This window comes from Erpetoichthys calabaricus, chromosome 3 (assembly GCF_900747795.2).
Source record: "Erpetoichthys calabaricus chromosome 3, fErpCal1.3, whole genome shotgun sequence".
In the NCBI taxonomy this organism is placed as follows: domain Eukaryota; kingdom Metazoa; phylum Chordata; class Cladistia; order Polypteriformes; family Polypteridae; genus Erpetoichthys; species Erpetoichthys calabaricus.
In genome coordinates this window covers 93904202-93926063 of record NC_041396.2, presented here as the reverse complement: position 1 = coordinate 93926063, position 21862 = coordinate 93904202, and the positions used below count along the sequence as shown (strand labels likewise).

At 40.6% G+C, this 21862-nt stretch overlaps 1 protein-coding gene across 2 annotated transcripts in view; it reads right to left on the bottom strand.

The window, feature by feature from the left end:
- Positions 1–18839, bottom strand: part of klhdc8a (kelch domain containing 8A) — a 59996-nt gene extending 41157 nt beyond the window's left edge. The window contains exon 1 of one of the 2 annotated variants that reach the window (XM_051924621.1): positions 18568–18839. The gene's annotated coding sequence lies outside the window, so the exon portion shown is untranslated. The remainder of the gene's footprint in view (positions 1–18567) is intronic. The other variant, XM_028797152.2, reaches the window with a different exon arrangement.
- Positions 18840–21862: the final 3023 nt, after the last annotated feature.

Genomic DNA, 21862 nt, shown 5'->3' with positions numbered 1-21862 from the left:
GTACTCCGGTTTCCTCCCACTGTCCAAAGACATGCCAGTTAGGTGCATTGGCGATCCTAAATTGTCTCTAGTGTGTGCATGTGCCCTGCGGTGGGCTGGTGCCCTGCCCGGGGTTTGTTTCCTGCTTTGTGCCCTGTGTTGGCTGGGACTGGCTCCAGTAGACCCCCGTGACCCTTTAGTTAGGATATAGCAGGTTGGATAATGGATGGATGGATGGAAAAATGACGTCAGAGATCAAAAGATGTGAGACCTTCTGATTTGGATGTCAGAAAACTTAACTTATGAATAACATCTATCGATAAACCAAAAGCCATCTAGGACAACATCACCTCTTCTTCTTCTTCTGATTTTTTTTTCTAAGAATGTTCATATCCAGACTTTGCTGTTGTGGGGAACAGCCTGGACACAGACAGGTAGACATGTTGATTTCACCCAGCACACGTTTATTTACAATATTTACATCCATCGAAGTGCACAATATCCAGTGCCGCAGCACCAATCACCCCTTAAGTCCTGACCACAACACAATGCCTTCTCCAAGTCTCTCCACCAGGCTTCGTCCACTTCCACCCGACTCTTGCCCCTGACTGGAGGGAGGCTGCCCCTTTTATACACCCCGGATGGACTCCAGGTGCATCCTAAGGGCTTCTGTAGCCACACCCCTGTGTGGCGGAAGCTCTGTTGGTGTATCCAGAAGTCCTCCGGGTGTCCCCAATACTCTTCCCCCCAGCACTTCCAGGTGTGGCGGAAGTACTGAGGTCCAGGGCTCCCAAGGCATCGGGGCAGCCCCTACAGGGTTGAGCTTCCAAGCTCTGTACCCGTGTCCCCCACAGCAACTACGGAGGATGCCCCCTCGTGTTCTGGAGGAGGCACAAGCCCTCCTCCGGTCCTCCTGGGCATCCCGGCCGGGCATGAACCCCCGCCGGGTACCACACTGTCTATTTTCTATTATAATTTCTTCTATTTGGGATTATTATATGTTAATAAATACCATGCTGCTTTTATATTTTCTATACTTTGTCTTTTATCTTGAGTGACTGAAATAATAAAAGGGCATCAAGTTTGAGTTAGATAGCTACTTTCCTATTCACAGGCTACTGAGGTCGCTCCTCAATAATTAGAAGAATTGCAGTAAAAGCAAGAGATTGATTAGTAAGTGGAATATAACAAAAAGAGTTGCACTTTTCAGTGTGTCGCAACAACACCCACATGTTTGTTAGTACTGGTGGTAGTGAATGTCTATATAGAGCAGAGGTGGGCAATATCAGTCCTGGAGGGCATCACTGGCTGCAGGTTTTCATTCCAACCCAATTGCTTAATTAGAAACCAATCTTTACCAATCTCAGACCTTATTTGATTTTATGGCTTGTTAGTCTGCAATGTTAGGTTCTTATACTGTATACAGTATTGTTGACTTTTTCCTTTCCAAAGATATCATCCAAATGAATTGTGGTCTAAAATGGATCATTTTCAGTCTGTCACGTTTTTCTCTTAAGTCTTCTATTAATCCAAATAGTGCCTGATGAATCCACATAGGTTTGAATGAAAACAAGTTAGCTGGAGAACTGCTGGCTGCTTTGTCATTTGCATCTTATTGCTAATAAGGAGCCAATAAAGCAGTGATTAAGACTGAAATAAGCAATTAAGGGCAGGGAACCTTAACAAGCGAGACCACTAAAATGAAGCCTGAAAATGTAACTTGAGTAATAAGTGCTTCATCAGCAATAATTGATTTCTCATTAAGAAACTGGGTTGGAACAAAAACCTGCAGCCACTGCGGCCCTCCAGGACCAATACTGCCCACCCCTGATATACGAATCTTCTGCAGACTATTGTGGGGTAACTGGCAATTGGCACCACTCAAGACTTTGTCTGGCTAAGCTCTCTATATGTACGTGTGTGTAGTTGCGTCCAATGTGGAATATTACGGAGTGACGGGCAATTGGCAACACTCAAGACGTTGTCAGGATAGGATCGCTATGTGTATGTGTGTGCCAATCGTCAAGGGCTAGAGTAGATGAACCCAATAAAAGGTCCAGGTGAACATCACAAACTTCACAGTCACTTCAAGACTTTATGTGAACTATTAATCTGTTAAACATTACACAATATTTTAAAATAATCCATCCATCCATCCATTTTCCAACCCGCTGAATCCGAACACAGGGTCACGGGGGTCTGCTGGAGCCAATCCCAGCCAACACAGGGCACAAGGCAGGGACCAATCCCGGGCAGGGTGCCAACCCACCGCAGGACACACACAAACACCCACACACCAAGCACACACTAGGGCCAATTTAGAATCGCCAATCCACCTAACCTGCATGTCTTTGGAATGTGGGAGGAAACCGGAGTGCCCGGAGGAAACCCACACAGACACGGGAAGAACATGCAAACTCCACGCAGGGAGGACCCGGGAAGCGAACCCAGGTCCCCAGATCTCCCAACTGCGAGGCAGCAGCGCTACCCACTGCGCCACCGTGCCGCCTTTAAAATAATTCATTCACTAATTTTTATTGTACTGTATATTTTATTGTAAAGCACTTTAGCTACAGCATTACTGATGTTGTTGCGCTCTATAAATAAATTGACATTGTCTTTAATGTTATTATATAGTGTTACCCTCTTTTCCATCTTCCCACTCATCTTTTTTGCAGTCAGACCCTTGCATGAACTCAAGAAGCCGACTCCCTTTAAACTCTAGCCTGAACTTACTGTGCCTACATGATCAAAAATGAGCAATCTCCTCAGAACTCCCTCTGCCGACCCCTGATGCTGCTGCCCCCTGGGTGGTTAGGCACAGATCCCAGTTACTCTGAACTGGATTAATGATGTAACATAAAAACATAAAATATCATTTTTAAACTTAATCCAATCTGAGGTCATAACGATCTGGAGTTAATGAGTGTGGAGTGGAGCACAGACCTACACTTGCACCAGGCCAATTTAGAATCAGCAATTAACCAAAAGTAAAACATGCAGTGTCTATAAAAAGTATTCACCCCCTGTGGAAGACTTCACATGTTATTATTGTACAACATTGAACCACAGTGCATTTAACTTGGCTTTTTTTGACACCGGTCAACAGAAAAAGACTGTTTAATGACAAACTGAAAGCAAATCTCAAGGAAAGTGTTCTAAATTAACTACATATACAGTAAATGCTTGAAGAAGGGGCCTGAGTAGTCTCGAAAGCTTGCGTATTGTAATCTTTTTACTTAGCCAATAAAAGGTGTCATTGACATGCTTGCTTGACTTCTCATTGCTAATATAAATATAAATAATATTTGACATAAGTCAATAATTAGTAGATGCACCTTTGGCAGCCATGAGTTTGTGTGCACAGGTCTCTATCCACTTCGCACATGTAGACATGGCAATTTTTCGCAAATTGCTTAAACTCTGTCAGTATGAATGCAGCTCATACGTGAACACTCATTAATTCAGTTTTAAATGAATTTAATTTAATTCCAGCCACAAATTCTCAGTTGGATTGCAATCTGAACTTTGACTCAGCTATTCCTGTGTTGCTTTGGCTTTATACTTTGACTCGTCTTGCTAGAAAACAAAGCATCTCCCAATGTACAGATTGTCGACTGCATCAGGTTTTCCACCAGGATTTCCCATCATTTTGCTACATTCATTTTACCCTCTACCTTGACAAGCCTCATGGATCCTGCTGCTGAGAAGCATCTCCACAGGGTGACGCTGCCACCGCCATGATTCAGGGTGTCTTTCTGATAATGTACAGTGTTTGGCTTTGGCTCAGCGTGTCTAGTGTGATGGCCTAAAATCTCAATTTTGGTTCTCATCAGACCATAGATTCTTTTCTGCTGACTTCAGAGTCTTCCCTATGCCTTCCAGTAAACTCTAGACAAGATGTCATGGAGGAGGAGGAGGAGGAGGAGGAGGTTGAGAGCATGAGCTGCTTTCCCTTTGCCACTCTCTCATAAAGCTGTGACTGATGAAGCACCCAGTCAACGGTTGTTATATGAACAGTCGCACCAATCTCAGCCACTATATAGGAATAAAAGTTTATTTTCATTATGGAAAGTTGATATTTAGAGGTTTCTAACCACTTTTATTAATTTTGAATAAATGTATTTGTTATTCCATTGTGGCCCATTCTTTTGTTTATTCACATGACATGAAAGATGTGTCATGTGACCATAATTGTTGAATTTGTGATGTAAGCAAAAGTTATGCTCTAAAATGCATTATTCTTTGGTGGATAATTTACATTTACTTATTTGGCTGACGCCTTTATCCAAGGCAACTTACAAACATGTATGGTACAACTGATTAAATTTCTTTTGGTTTTCTAATTGGAGCACAGGCAGGACAAGTGACTTGTTTATGGTCACACAGTGTCAGTAGCAGGGGAACCTCAAGGTTTGAAGTCCAAAGCCTTAACTACTACGTCACTCTGCCTGCCTGTCTTTAGTGTAGTTAGCTTTCTTCCAAGTAGGCCAAGTTCTACATTTCGCTTTGGTGTTTGAACTCCTTTTTGCTCTCGACCCCTGATTCTAGTTTTTCCCTCAAGTCTCATTTGCCTGTCTGAGTTTTTGGTTTGACCTGACCTTCACTTTACTATAATTTGTGTCTTGTGTTGTTATTTCCCAGTCTTAATCTTACCTCACAATATTCCCCGGAGACTTGAGCCCTGTCCACACTACTAGGTTTTTGTTTAAAAACACAAGCATTAGTCTCTGTTTTCATCTTTCGTCCATGCTACCCCAGTGTTTTCAACCCATGAAACCAGACATTTTTGAAAATGCGCTCTAGAGCTGTATACTTCTGAAAACACCGGCTCAGCAATGCATTGTGGATGACTGCAAACTCTGGGTTTCGAAAATACAGACTATAATCGCACTCTGATTGGGTCCTACTCATCGCAACATCTCATTAACTGATTGTTCACCCTTCACAGAAGAAAACCACATTCCAACAGAAGAGCTGCTTTCCATGAAGCTTGTTATGTTGCTTACATCTACTCATCTAAATTGTGTTGTGTACAATTTGAATGCTGCACACTTGTACAAAAAGCAAATAATTTACTGGTCGCTATATTTTTGTGATAAATTCTGTGTCTTCAAAGATTTCTCCGTCGATGCATTCATGCCCAATACAGGCAAATGTCTACGTCATATACGCTTTCAGTCATTTTAGTGTGGACCGAGACATTTTAGTAAACAATCTGAAAAATACTAGTATGGATGGAGATTGTTATGGTTTAAAAATGATGTTTTTAAATGAAAATGTAGTAAAGTGGACATACAGTAGTCTCTTAATACACTATAGCTTGTAAATATAAGAGTTATAATTGGGTGGCTCCCTCACTTTTCTTCTTCTTGCATGATCACTCAAGTTTCTATGGATGGCCTGCTCTAGGCAGATTTACCGCTGTGCCGTACTCTTTCCATTTCTTAATTACTGATGGACTCCAAGGGATACTCAGTGACTTGGATTTTTTTTTTCTGGCGCTAGTCCCCAGACTTGTGCTTTTCAATTACTTCTTCACAGAGCTGCTTGGAGCGTTCTTCTCATCATCATTGTGCAGGTTAGGCCATGATATGGACTCACCACAAGTTGGACCTCCCATTAAGTTGTATTTATACAACAATCAGTTAAAATCCCTTGATTATAGATGGGTGTTCTCCATTGAACTAATTATGGGATTTCTGAAATCAATAAGTGCATGAGTGATTATTCTGGTGTATCTTATGTGATCAGTTATCTTGTGTTTAACAGTAAAATCACACCGAAAACCTACAAAATATTGACGCCACATAGAGGTTAGGAGCACACACTGATACAGCGCATTGCCTCACCCATCACATGACAAACCAACTCAGGATCCCAGATTAGAACCTGTGTGCAGCCATGCAATGGGTGACACCTCAGCACCACACTAGTTCAGATGGAATGGAACCAGTGGGAGGGTTTTTTTTATGGTGGCTGGAGTGACAATTCTGCCACCAACCCCCAGGTATTTCCCTACAGTTTGGAAGGCCTACTTGCAGGGCTGAATGCAGATTAACGTCGTACCCAGGACGGAGCAATTGCAGCTTGTCTCAAGGACCCAATGAAGTAGAGTCACTTTTAGCGTTTATGGGAATCGAACCGGCAACCTTCTGATTGCCAGTGCCTCAGAGCCACCACTCAACCACGATGCCATATAGAAGTGGGAAAAAATAAAGAAGAACAAGAAGAGGACAAAGAAGATTTGTATTTAATTTAGATCACTTTGCAGATCTTTGCTTTCATTTTGACTTTAAACAGGCTTTTTCTGTTGATCAGTGTCTAAAAATTTAAATTAAATCCATGGTGATTCAATGTTGTATAATAATAGAATATAAAAACTTCCATCCATCCATCCATCCATCCATTTTCCAACCCGCTGAATCCGAACACAGGGTCACGGGGGTCTGCTGGAGCCAATCCCAGCCAACACAGGGCACAAGGCAGGAACCAATCCTGGGCAGGGTGCCAACCCACCGCAGTATAAAAACTTCCAAGGGGATAAAAACTTTTTACAGGCACTCTATATTTAACAGACTCGTACTAAAGTTGAACCATAATGCTGACAATCCCATGATGGGACACAGAGCCTCTCTGGGACGACCAGCATAAACAAAAGATGGCTCAATTGCTATTTTTACATTTCCTAATTCTTTTCATCCTGCAATGTGATTTTCTGTGGATGGACTGGGATTACAAGACTAATTTTGGGCACACACTTACCACCCTACAATCGTAGCACCTGGGAATCTCTCTAATACTCATATTAGACATGTGAGTCAGAATTTAACAAGCGTCTACGGCTGACAGCAAATTCCAGTCCAAAGCAGCGGGGGCAGGATTTGCATATTAGCTGACGGAGCAAATGGCCTGTGAAAGTGAGAAATCTCATCAGTTTCACATTGTATTAAACTTTGGAGTTTATATCACCCTGGAGAGATGCGGGTGTTGTCTGCCTTCACAAATTAATAAGGCCCGTTTCTCTCCTGTTAGCCAATCAGCTCTCACCAAATACACCTACAACTTTCTCACCAGTAACCTGCTGATTTGAACTGCTTTTATATAAAATTCTCACTAGCGGGGCATCCTTATCAGCTGTAGTTGACAGGTGCTTGCTATTGCTAAAAATAAATCTTATAGCTTAGCACCAAAATAAGAAATAAACAAAAAAAGAAGGCAACCCCATCATCAACTGTCAACACATCACCCATCTAGCTTCCTTAGATTTATTATTCAGTGCTGCAACAGGAAGAGCGGTGCCACTGAATAACAGACTTTGTAAAAGATGACAGTATAATTCCGACAGATCCTCTGACGTGCTAGGCTCAGTTTCCATAGAAACTAAGCCATATTTTTAGAATTAGGTTGCAATCTACTATGTTTTCAGACTAAATGCTTTAATAATGGATAAGAAACATTTTTCATGCATGACGGTGGCCATTAGGCCTCGCAGCTTGTCAGAGGCTCAGGCCATCAATTAAAACAAAAAAGGAGTATTGATATTTTTGTTTTTCAGAAAATATAAGCATGGGAAATGGTGGAAGGCTTCAATTAGGATGGGAATCGAGGCATACTGAGATGAGATGGAGACAGCTGCTAAATTTTGGGCACTTTAAGTGATGACTTTTAATTTATTCTGTCAGTCTTTCTTTGCTCTTTAGATGGGTATGTTGTAACTTATTGGTTCTGTTTTTTTAAAAATGACGTATTGTATGCATTAAGTGTGTGAGAAGATCAATTTGTTTAATGGCTGTGGGGAACTTTACTCAATGAAATGTGCACACAGTTGTCTGGTGATATAATGGAATTGTATTCAGTAATTTGGGAGGAAAGTGACAAAGTCGTTTTAAGTGACGTGCCTTTATTTTTTCTGGGTGTTACATGTTGCACATGGGGGACAAATAGACATGCTTGATATTTTTTAGATTACTATTCAGAAGCACAAGTGATAAAATACTTAAAAACTCTGTGGTAGACTGGCATCCAATCTGAGATTGGCATCTACCTTGTGCAATATCTGGTAGGTTAGAGCTTAACTTTAGAGAAGTTGAGCCAGGATGAGCAGACTTAGAAATAAAAGAAATAAGCAAATTAATATCAGATTTAAATATAATTGGAGGAGGCACCTACCGACACACTGAACCAGAATAATTAGGATAGATGTAAGATTATCAGTATAAGCAGAACCCTGTGCTTGCTAGGATAGCCTCCAGTTTCACGATTTCAGGACCAGTGGATTCAAACATGAATGGATGGATGGATACATAATGTAATATAATAACAATAAAAGGACAGGCATTAATTTTATATTTAAACACTGAGGACTCTAGTGTTGTACTTACTTGCAATTTTCACATATACATTGTGGACTATAGGGAGCATCACAGAACCCCAAACCCCAGACACAACTCCACCAGCAAAATCCAAGGTTCTAACAAAGTATTTTATTTTATAGAAAACTAGAAATGTTTGACGAAAATCTCCTGCGAGTAAAACGACAGTACCTCCCATTATTTTGCTAGGATCTCTGAGATCTTGCATTGTTTTGTTCAAGGCTTCACAAGCTCTTTTATATGCCATGGTGCCCTCATCCCAAACTATTATCTTTGAATGTTGCAAGACTTGTGCCTTTCCAGAGCCTTGCGTATGTTGCAAATTGGATTTTCGTTGTGAGCGAGGTTTAATAGTAATTGCAAAGCCGAATGTGCTGCTCGGCCTCCATCTAATAATGTAGAAGCGATTCCCCATGATGCTACAGCCAGAGCAATGTCACCATTCGCTCTCTCGGCAAGAATCAGGTTTATCCATCCATCCATCCATCCATCCATTTTCCAACCCGCTGAATCCGAACACAGGGTCAGGGGGGTCCGCTGGAGCCAATCCCAGCCAACACAGGACACAAGGCAGGAACCAATCCAGGGCAGGGTGCCAACCCACCGCAGGACACACACAAACACACCCACACACCAAGCACACACTAGGGCCAATTTAGAATCGCCAATCCACCTAACCTGCATGTCTTTGGACTGTGGGAGGAAACCGGAGCGCCCGGAGGAAACCCACGCAGACACGGGGAGAACATGCAAACTCCAAGCAGGGAGGACCCGGGAAGTGAACCCGGGGCCCCAGGTCTCCAAACTACGAAGCAGCAACGCTACCCACTGCGCCACCGTGCCGCCCACAGAATCAGGTTTATTAAGAATGTTTTTCCTGTTCCCCGGTGGTCATACGTAATTTCCATTTCAAATGCGAAAAGAATTTTATATATATATATATAGATACTTTAATACAGGTTTTTCAAACAGCTCTCCTACTTCTTTCTCTTCTTTCTTACTTTCTTTCTCTTTTCTTCTCCACTCCTCCCAGGTGAGCTTTGCCTGACTCTGACTCACTTGTCGAGCTGCCCCTTTTCAGCCTGGACCCAATAGGAATTCTGCTACAATATCATTGTCCCCAAGATGCACTTCCAGGTGAGGTGGAACCGCCCTAGGACAGAGGACTGTTTTGACAGCTCCTATTGGCTGCACACAAGTATACCAACAGGGCTGCTCATTGGTGCTACAGTTCACATGCTTCCCTGTGTTGCACAAATGGGAAGTCCACCAGAGGAAGGTTGCCGCCCAGCATACAAGGGGAGTTCAAATCAATGGGAGGACATCTCCCACTGTCCTTCTGTTATAAAGGCCTCCTGGCTGACAGAACAGCCACCACCCATCCCGACCAGGATGCCAGCCTGACCTTGCCTGCTCTAACATAAAATCCATTCTCCCACCTTAAAAATTCACTGAATTCAAATAAATGATCAAAGCAAGTTGGAGTCTAACTCTGCATATTCAGGCAGGAACCAGCCCTGGGTGGGATTCCAATCCATGACTCAAAAGTGGTCTTACTTAGGTAATCCAGTCCCTAATGCTCCATGTGCAAAGCAAGTCTAGGAAAGAATGGATGGACAGACCATCAAAATATAGAGAAATATTCATTGAAGACCCTTAAGATGGGAGCTGTTTAATAAAAAGTGGTGAAAATCTCAGCTGGGAATTTTGTTTCTGAGAAAAAAAAAAGCCTTGAAATTTTGATTTTAATTAAAAATGTAATTTGGCCTCTTTTATGTGCTTTGAGAATTAAGTGGTTTCTTTACTAGGAAAGTCATGTTGGGATTGCCCTGTATTTAAGTATAAAAAAGGATAATTAAAAAGAAAAAAGAAGTCTCTATTGGTCATCATTAACATACATTCGTTGTTGAATTCCTAGTGGGAAATTGACATATAGTTGCTGCTTTGAAATTACTGACCTATTTAAAATAAGTTAGAATGTTATTTTAATAAACAGTACGCATATGAACATGATGGTGCCGTATTTAGCGTTGCAGTCTCATCTCAGCTTCAGGAGACTGGGTTCAAATCCATGCCTGGGCGCTGACTGTGTGAAGTTGTCATGTTTTTCGTTTTATTCTGCAAGTCTGCCTTTGGGTACTCTGGATACCACCCTTATTACAGAATCAAATATTGTAATTCACATTTCTAGTCCTTATATTTTTTTTTGATTTTCAAAAATACTTTTGTTGTACAAAATCTTTATATCAAGAGGCCGGCATAGTAGAGAAGTGTAAAGTGTAGCCATCTCGTAGATTAAGCATCCTGGATTCAAATCCCCATGCTTAGTTTTAGTCTGTTAGTACTTTCTCCCCAGATACACGTGGGTTTTGCTCAGGTTTTTCCCAATTTTCCACCCATCTTCCCTAAAAACATGTGTGTTAGGCTAACCTGTGAGTCTAAATTGTCCCTGTGCAAGTGAGAGTATGAGCACAAATGTCCCCAATGTCTCTGGTACAGGCCGCAGTCCCTGTGACCCCGAAATTGATTAAGCAGGGCAGAGAATGTTTTCTTCATAATGGTGACAAAAGAACTGCTACACCCATAGGCAGCTCAGTCCAAATGAAAACATATCAAACGGGCTACATGTGAGCAAATTCTCAAGCCCAAGCAAATGGACAGGTAACTGGTGCGGCACTGGGATAATTTGATAATTTCTCTTATCAGGTAAAACTCCCTTAGTTTGCGATACAAGTACAGACAGACATGGAGAAATTTGTTGGTACCCCTCCAGGAAAAGAGAACAGCCCACAATTGTCTCTGAAACAACTTGAAACTGACAAAAGTAATTGGCTCCCGTCATTGTTTATTCTGTATTTAACAAAAATCAAGTTAGCTTTAGAGTTTGGATTCAACAGAATATTTCAAATAATAACACAAATGAAAACGGCAAGAACAATACTGATGGGACCCTTAAATTCATAGCTTGTTGCACAACCTTTAAAGGCAATCACTGCAAACAAGCGATTCCCGGAGCTCTCAGTGAGACTTCTGCACCTGTCCACTCTTCCTGAGCCAACTGCTCCAGCTATGAAAATTCTGGGAAAGAACATGTTGAACTATTAGGGGTGTGGAGTGTGGGGGACTGTCCCTAAAAAGGAGAATCGGGACAGTATAACTCAATAAAGACAGACAACCTAGAAGATGGCCAAGAGGCCAGAGTCTTAAAGGCCTATATGAGTTTCAAGGGTACCAAAACTTCACGTGAACAAAGATCTCTACTCAAATTAATTTCTGGGCTTGGCCTAAAACAACCGTGGAAGGCAGGTTGAAAACTGCGTTAGACTAGAGGTACCGGGAGTCGGGACAGAGGAATGGTTAGGTTTAGTGTTAGTGAGAAGTGAGAGTGCTGCTGGTGGTACTTTGGGTATAAGCAAACCCCCACACCAAATAGACTGGGGTCTAAACCTGACGACATGAAGCGCATGGGACAGCAAGACTTTGTTTTATCTCTTGTTTATCTTCTTAGAAATTCTTTTTTTTTAGTTTTGAATAGTTTTTCTGTTCATTTTTGTGGTTTAGTTATTTATCAAGGCCACTGATTTTTTTATACTGTAACACATTTTAAATATTAACAATTTACAACAATATATTTTACTTGTATTTCATTTTTATAAAGCATTCCCAGCATTCCGTTATAAACAAATTAAACTCTTTCACTAGGATAGATTTACCTGATTTAAATAAAATAATTTCTCAACTGAAACCCTCCACCAATACCCACAAATTTTTTCAAAGAAGTATCGGGCGTGCTAATTGATAATGTTCTTGACATAGTAAATTTGTCATTAGATACGGGGGTCTTCCCAGACTGTCTTAAGACTGCTGTAGTTAAACCCCTACTTAAGAAAAATAATCTCGACCCTTCGGCTCTTGAAAATTTTACACCCATCTCTAACCTTCCTTTCTTAAGTAAAATTCTAGAGAAGGCAATCATTATGTTGTTAAATGAGCACCTCAATAAACATGCTATTCTTGATAAATTTCAGTCAGGTTTTAGAACAAATCACAGCACAGAAACTGCACTCGTTAAAGTAGTAAATGACTTGCGGGTAAATGCAGACAGAGGCCATTTATCTGTTCTCATCCTCTTAGATCTGAGTGCCGCATTTGACACCATTGATCATAATATTCTTAGAAATCGCCTTAGTCAATGGGTGGGCCTCTCTGGCAGTGTCTTAAATTGGTTTGAATCCTACCTGGCAGGGAGAAAATTCTTTGTTAGTTGTGGTAATTACAACTCAAAGACACATGATATCCTATATGGTGTTCCACAAGGTTCTATCCTGGGTACGCTGCTCTTCTCAATCTACATGCTTCCGTTAGGTCAGATTATCTCAGGGCACAACGTGAGCTGCCACAGCTATGCTGATGGCACACAACTGTATTTATCAATAGTGCCTGATGACCCCGATTCTCTTGATTCACTAACACAATGTCTAACTTGTATCTCAGAATGGATGAATAGTAACTTTCTCAAGTTAAATAAAGTGAAAACTGAAATCTTAGTGATTGGCAATAATGGATACAATGAGGCTATTAGAAATAAACTGGATACATTAGGATTTAAAGTCAAGACAGAGGTAAAAAGCTTAGGGGTAACTGTTGACTGTAATCTAAATTTTAAATCGCATATTAATAAGATCACTAGGACAGCATTTTTTCACTTAAGAAACATAGCAAAAGTTAGACCTCTTATATCATTGAAAGATGCTGAGAAATTAGTTCACGCTTTTGTTTTCAATCAACTAGATTACTGTAACGCACTCCTCTCAGGACTACCCAAAAAAGACATAAATTGTTTGCAACGAGTGCAGAATGCAGCTGCTCGAATCCTAACTAGGAAAAGAAAATCCGAGCACATTTCTCCAGTTTTGATGTCACTATACTGCTTACCTGTGTCATTCAGGATTGACTTTAAAATTCTGCTTATGGTTTATAAAGCCTTAAATAATCTCACCCTATCTTATATATCAGAATGTCTGACACCTTATATTCCAAATCGTAACCTCAGATCCTCAAATGAGTATCTCCTTAGAATTCCAAGAGCAAAACTTACTTAAAAGAAGTGGTGAGGCGGCCTTCTGCTGTTATGCACCTAAAATCTGGAATAGCCTGCCAATAGGAATTCGCCAGGCTAATACAGTGGAGCACTTTAAAAAACTGCTGAAAACACATTATTTTAACATGGCCTTCTCATAACTTCACTGTAATTTAATCCTGATACTCTGTATATCCAATTCATTATAATAACTATTCATGGTGGCTCTAAAATCTGTACTAACCCCTACTCTCTCTTCTGTTTCCTTTTCCGGTGTCCTTTTGATGGTGGCTTGCGCCACCACCATCTACTCTAAGTACCATGATGTTCCAACAATGATGGATGGATTGAAAGCCAGAAGTCTGTATGACCATCAACATCAAGTGACTCTGTGAGAACCCTAACTACAAAGAGGACTATTTCATTTATGTTAGGTAGAATGCCCAGAGGGGACTGGGTGGTGTCGTGGCCTGGAACCCCTACAGATTTTATTTTTTTCTCCAGCCTTCTGGAATTTTTTTTTTGTTTTTTCTGTCCACCCTGGCGATCGGACCTTACTCCTTTTCTATGTTAACTAATGTTGTCTTATTTTAATTTCTTATTTTGTCTTTTATTTTTCTTTTCTTCATTATGTAAAGCACTTTGAGCTACTTTTTGTATGAAAATGTGCTATATAAATAAATGTTGTTGTTGTTGTAATGTGGTTGCCTAAGTGTGTTATGAAATATTTTCAAATGGGAATACCAAAACCACCAAAAAACTTGCCCAAGACAATAATTATATTTATTCAATTAATTTAAAAATCAATTTGTTCACAAAATTAAAAAAGAGTAAATTTCAAAGATAAATATCTTGCATTATTTTGAAATATTGTTATAGTTCAGCCAGGGTTCTAAACTCATGCTTTATGTTCTTTGCGGTGTCCTTTATTTATTATAATGTTACTTTTTAAAAAATTATCTGCTGTATTTTCTTTGCATGTGTTCTACTCCTTGTGACTCCCCCAAGAGATGGGCCCACCCGCCAGTCACTGCCCTCCACCCTACAAAACTGGAGGGTCTCCCACAGCTCTTGGCAGCTCACTTGAAAAGACTAACAAGTGCTGAGTTTCTGTGATCTTTTACGTTTATTGTGGTTTTTGACTTCATTTTGGCTTTCTTAATTGGGACTTTGGTTACAATGGAAGTCCTATTCCCTTTGTACTCCACAGAACTTCATTGTTATTGAAGAGCATTTTTGTGAAGAATAAATCTTTTATTTTACAAAAATTCCATGTGGCTCTTTTTGTATCTAGCTGGGGTTTCTGGTGGGCTCTCCCCCTCTAGTGGGTATTTTTGAAAGTGTTTTTAGGACTTACATGCTTTGGGATCCCAGTCATAACAAAATTATTATAAAATATGTAAACTATTGCCATTTTATATATTTTTCAAACTATAAAATCTATATTTTAAAATACTACAAATAATACACGTACTACAAGACACATTTTGCAAAGTATATTACAAAATACAGGATATTTAAACATACTGTAAATTCTAGTTATAATATACAATGCAATATATTTTAAGAATATATAAATATTTCAATATATTTCTGTCATTTTTGAATACCACAATGAATTAAAAAAAAAACTATATTAACCTGACATTGGGGAGCTCAACCAACAGATATCGCTAGTGTTTCTTGAGATCTGTCCATGATGAAACTGCACTGCGATGGAACACGTTGTAAGCCTAGTATTAATCATGGACAAGTAAGAAATAAGGTTGTAACAGTACAGTATTTACTTTGTAAGTGGTATTTAAAAGTAGTCAATTTCAAATAAATTGTATCTCTGAACCCAACACTCCTCTGCACATAAACTATATTAGATGCATTCGCTATGCACTACATACATACTATATATATCTCACTACTTGGTCATTACTGTATGTTCTTTTCTATTTTTATTCATTATTACCCTATCAGCATAAGCCATGTCACTTTATTTTATTTTGACATTAAGTACTTTATTTTATTTTACTTTGACATTTACTATCTGACACTTTGATATTATGTGCCACCTGTCACTTTGGTATAGCAGTATCATTTACACAATTCTCACTGCACTGACATTATTGTATGTACCACCTAGTGTACTGTGATCGCATTATTTGTAGTGTATTTGCTATTGTGTAGTAAGTGTATTTAAATGTTTGCATTTAACACAGTATAATTAATTCTTGGCTACTTGTAGTTGAATTTCCCACGAGATCAATAAAGTATCTATCTAAACATTTTTTTTCAGTTCTTTAACTGTCTTTCTTTTTGATATCCTGAGCTATTTATATTGCAGCTTGTTGGTCTGTATTTTGACCAACTAGAGTATATGAGACTCTGCAACTTTTCAGTTAAATAGAACATTTGGTTATGCTCTCATATTCTAGCCACATTTTTAATTAAAATTATTAACCTGAAGCAGATTTATTCTTCTCCAGAATCTATTAAAGAGATACACATTTAGGTACTTGCTAGCACTGTAAGTTGTTTAACTTAATTTTCTTGAAATGTCAGAAAACTTTAGGGTTAATGTTTCAGCAAGGAATACACAAATTCACATACGCTGACCTATCTAGGGTGGCACGGTGGCGCAGTGGTAGTGCTGCTGCCCTGCAGTAAGGAGAACCGGGTTCACTTCCCAGTTCCTCCCTACGTGGAGTTTGCACGTTCTCCCTGTGTCTGCGTGGGTTTCATCCCACAGTCCAAACACATGCAGGTTAGGTGCATTGGCGATCCTAAATTGTCCCTAGTGTGTGCCCTGCGGTGGGCTGGTGCCCTGCCCAGGGTTTGTTCCTGCCTTGCGCCCTGTGCTGGCTGGGATTGGCTCCAGCAGACCCCGTGACCCTGTGTTAGGCTATAGCGGGTTGGAGACTGACTGACCTATCTAAGTACCTGAACTACTTTTACTAAGCAACAGGGAGTTCAGAATAAATTGGAAGCCTGCGTTTAACTTGCAGGAAAAAAGAGAATTAGCAATGAGGGATCTTTCAGAAACACGCATGTTGCACGTGTATTTGAAAATGCTGTTTGATGCAATATATTAAGGGAAATTCACGTTTCATTACATTTCAGATACAATATAAATATTTTTGCTACATACAAGCAAAAGACGTGTCCACATACTGTATTTAATTTTTGCAAGGGTCTGTGCATCTCTCTCTGTGATCCATTCTGTACAGTTTATATGACAGAGACTTAAATAAAGGTAGATTAAGTGTGCAACTGTAAAAGGAAAATGGTAAAAATTAAATTAATACTTAAAAACAAAAGGAACAACTGGCCTGTGCGACCTTTGGAAGTCAGTTTTTATCTAAAGTACCACATAACAAGCATGCCTTCATTCTGGTAGAAACATTAATATTGCAGGTAACACCCCATCCTCACATTTTCATTAAGGCATACATTTCTTTTTTGTCTTCTCTCATATTATTGCAGGTCAGTGAATTTTACATAAGAAGATGCTCGTGTTGCGCCTCCAGTCATGCACAAACGTCACTCTTCATTTCGATTCCCACCCAGATCAGCGACCTCGCCGTGGACCCGCGGGACTCGTTGTCTCCTCCTCAGAGCATCTTCCTTTATTATTCTAAATGCCTGCAACAACTTCGCCGGAACATAATTTCCATGGCAACAAGCATCTTTTTGAAACAGAAGAGAAAAGACTGTCTGGCTTCGACCGCGGCGGTGCTGAAATTTCTTCGATGACATTTCACAACCCCGTAAATAAAACTGAAGGCCAGTGGGATGCTGCAGTGAAGCGAAAACACAGGTGGCGTTTGGATGCTCTTAGAATACCCTGTCTGCTTTTAATTGGCAGCCTGCTGCTGATGCGCCCGACAACAACCCAACGTACATTTCATTAAACGCCTGGCAGTTCCAATTAGATCCTTACCCTTCATCATCTACCGCACCGTTTTTCGCAGATTAGCCAAGAGCGCCTCCAGACCTGTCGCGATCCCAATGCTCACAGTTTCACGTTAATCATAACCAATCCGGGGAAGGATAAACGTTTTGTCCTTGATCGTCTTAGCACGTGCATTACGAAAGTGTTTGGAAAGCCCCGCACTACAGATAAAGTAAACATATTCCAATTATTTGGCTTATTTGTTTCTATAGTATGATCTAAAACATAACTAATATTTATAAACAGCAGTACGTGGATAACTTCAGTGTAAAGCATTGTGAACAAAAAAAAAAACCACATTATAGTGTTTTACTCGGCATACTCACTAGGTTAGAAAATGAAAGCTAAAATAGTGACCCTTCAAAAACTAAAAATGGGTGCAGTTAAATCAAATGTAAACAGCTTCATAAAAGCCCCAAAAAGGCGCTATACACATTATAAGACAGGCGCGGGAGGGCACAAAACAAAATTCCGTAAACTTTGGCTCGCATTAATTTCCAGTTCCCAGTTGTGACTGGTTTGCGCAGACCGATAATCTTTGGATTGTGTCACTTTAGCAGCATTTCCGTTTGCAATCCGTTAATTCTCAGTAGGTTTGGTCATTCAGTTACAAAGCGCACGGCTAATGTCACCCTAAGTAAAGATACGGAAATACAGTACGTCCACGTTTGATCTGAGTCAGTTCGTTACCTGCGTTATATACTGTACCTTTGTAACAACTGTTGCTAATAATGTAATTTTAACGCAATGCGTAACTTTTTACTGTTAATCTGAAATAAATGTATCGTAACGGCAGGAGCAAGTCAGTTGTTTGATCCTCTATTCCTGTCTATAATGATTCCTTCTCCGCTTCTTTATTACATTAATGCACTATCTCACGGGCACAGCTTACAATTTATCAATGCATTTAGGTCAAGACAAAATTATTAAGTTTGGACGGTCGAAAATGTTAAAAAGCTAGAACAAAGACTTAAAATATTAGTTACTCCGTTTACTATAGATATCTGACAAAGTTGCTCTCTCACGAAAGACAAAGGCAGTTTATTGTCAGTGGACGGTCACCTTAAAAAACGCTTTGGTATTAATATTATTAGGTGGACTGTCCAAAAAAAAAAGCGTCCGGAAGCCTGAATATGAATAAAATGCATCTTCTGTGTGAGAATAAAGGGGAAAAAAATGAAAGGACTTACCGCTCGGCAATCGGCCGCCCTTATTTCTTTGGAAGCTACTTTGGAAAACGTGTCCCACCCACGGCAGTCCGACTGACCTCACGAATGGAAGAAAAGCGAATGAAGAGAGGGAGAGAGAGAGAGGGAGAGAGAGAGAGAGAGATTAAGAGAGAGAGAGAGAGAGAGACGAGAAAACAGGCCCTTCCCATATCCCAGCGCAATTCCCTCGGCGCTCCGGCTTCCCGTTTAAAGAGCGAGGCTTCTCCGGCGAGGCCAGATGCGCCTTTTATTAGCGGACTGCTCTCGCTCGGCTTCTTGTTTACCCGAGTTCTCAACAGAAAAAAAAGAGATCATAGTCTCACAACCTCTTTAATTCATTATCCATGGAATTATACCAAAATACAGGAAATACGCGTGATTGTCAGATTAACAGTTACCACACTGAATCCTACTCTTTTCTCTAAGTACACCATCAGACTGAATTGATGCGATACGGAAAGGTTTAGGAGCAAAACGCGTTTAAGTGAGAAGCATTTGCTTTAAGCAGTCAGTTCAAATTATCAAAGATTACAGAACTATACAGAGTCTGGCACAAGCCATCTGTTTTGTGAATCTTTTTATTTCTACTAATAAGTCAATCGATCAATGACAATGATGACCACCAGTCATTCCACTCCCAAGGAGAAAGACTTACACACCAAGCCCAACTACAAGCTTTTGGAATGTGGAAGGAATATGGCAAATGAACAGAGAGAAACAATGCAAACTCCTAGCTGGGATTTGCCCCAAGTGTCTCCGTTTTAAAGCAACACAAGGAGTAGGTTGAGCACTCCTGAATTGATTAAATGATTTGATTGATTGAATTCTTATTCAGTCACTCAATAATGTCTGGAGATCAATTTGACCTCAGGCTGTAGTGGATACTGTGTGAAGTTGGAATGTTCTCACCATATGTGCAATAGTTTCCACAGTGGGAATTAGTTTCCTACCTCTAATTGAGGACAACCAAGTCTCAGAAGAGCACGCCAATGACTCTGATCAGGTACAAATGACGGGGAAAGACTTGATTGTTCATTTGCCTTTGTTTCCTTGGAGTGGGGAGGAGAAAGCCCCAGATATATGACGCCACTTGTGCCCAATTGTCAGAAGCCCTGTCCCCTTCTGGTTCACTCCTTACTTATAGAGCGCTTACAAGCAGAAGTCAGCACCCGTTCTGGACCCTGCTCCAAATGAGAGAAGAGACAATGAGCTCTGTGAGAGCTTAAGCTATTATTGGGCTATTTGTCTTGGACCAACAAACGTATTTTTTGGTGCTCTGTTGTTTTCCCATTTAAAACAGCAGGTAATAAAAGTAGCTTGTTAGGCTGGTACCCCAGCCATTCCTCACATATACTCATCTTGTTTCAACACGTGGTATCTCTATTCTGCCCTAGAGTTTGAATAAGGGTAGCCCATCTTAGGCAAAAAGCAGGCAAGCAGAATGGTTCTGTTGTCAAAGTCCAGGGGTCCCATGTATAAAACCTTGCTTGGAATCCTTTCTAAAGTTTGGCTTATGCTCGATAGGCAAAAACGGCATACATACACACACACAAAGCTCATTTATAAAATCGTATGTAGACCATATACCAGTTGTGTCTGCAAGGCTACACTTCCTATGTAAGTAGATCCTGGACTTCCTGACAGAGAGACCCCAGACAGTTTGTGTCGGAAACACCATCTCATGTACCACCGAGCCCCCAAGGGTTATGCACTCAGTCCACTTCTGTTCACTCTACTGATTCATGATTGTATGGTTGCATACAGCGCTAACATTATCAAGTTTGTGGATAACAACACAACAATTGGTGGGGTCTCATCTGCAATGGGGATGAGTCACCTTACCGAATCGAGATACGATGATTGGTAAGACTGGTCCAACTACAACAATCAGTCTCTTAATGTGGGCAAGATGAAAGAGATGATTGTTGACTTCAGGAAGGTCCATGTTTTCCACAGCCCACTGCACACTGAGGGCTCTGAAATGGAATTGGTAAAAAGCACCTAGAACTCTTGGTGCACATCTGGCTGGTCAGTTAACACCACCTCCATAGCCATAGCGGCCGAAGAGAGCAAGCCTACCTCCCCCCATTCTACAGGGGCACCACTAAGTGTTCTAACCAGCTGCATCACTCTCTGGTTTCAGAACAGCAGTTTTTCTGACCATAAGGACCTAAAAGAGTTAATCCACACAGCAGAAAAGATCATTGGGACCTCTATGCTCTCCATTAAAGACCTCTTTATGAAGCGATGTGTCCGCAAACCCTATGGCATTGTGGAGGACTGCTCCCACTTTACCTATGGTCTCTTTGTCCTACTACCATTTGGCAGAAGCTAATGTAACTTCTGAACCATCTGGCCAGGTTCTGCAACAGCTTCTACCCCCTTGGCTATCCGGACTCTGAACTCTGTGCTGCCCCCTGCCCTCAGATCTGCTCCTAATAGCTTATTTATATAAGTTCATTTGTTACCCCTGTTGTTTATTTATTTACTACTACCTGTTTCAAATATTGACTATCTATTTATTAAGAGTAAAGTATAGTTCTTTACTAGTCTCGCACTTGTTCTGTATTTATACGTATATATTTTGCAACGGTTTCCTGGGGAAAGTTATTTTATCGTATGCTGCAATACTGGATAGTATGGCAATAAAGCCACTTTACTTGACTTATAAACTGATTTGGACTTTCTAGAACCCTCCTCTAAGAGTTGTGTGCTGAATTGGAGCCCACATTACAGAGACCATCAAACAGAAACCACGCAATTTCTGTTGCATTACAGGTTTTAAAAATGGTAGGATATTTGGAGATGGGTGCTTTTCAGTGTGAATTGCCTGACCGGTCAGGAATCTCTCAGACATCCCTGAGCCATCTGTCAATGCCATCTGTATGGGATGGTATAATAAAGATGCCACCAAGATACATCCAATTACTTTACAGTCATGTTGAGCAAGCCACGATGATAAGGCCATTTACAGTGATTTTCTTAATGTAATCAATGCAATTTACTGCACACATGTTGCGATAAAGGCACCATCATCACAGAATGAGTTTACTTTTGTGAAGCACTTTAATCAAATTAATATACAACTAATATGTGATGTTTAAAGGGGTGCGGGCAGCACGGTGGCGCAGTGGTAGTGCTGCTGCCTTGCAGTAAGGAGACCTGGGTTCGCTTCCCGGGTCCTCCCTGTGTGGAGTTTACATGTTCTCCCCGTGTCTGCGTGGGTTTCCTCCCACAGTCCAAAGACATGCAGGTTAAGTGCATTGGCAATCCTAAA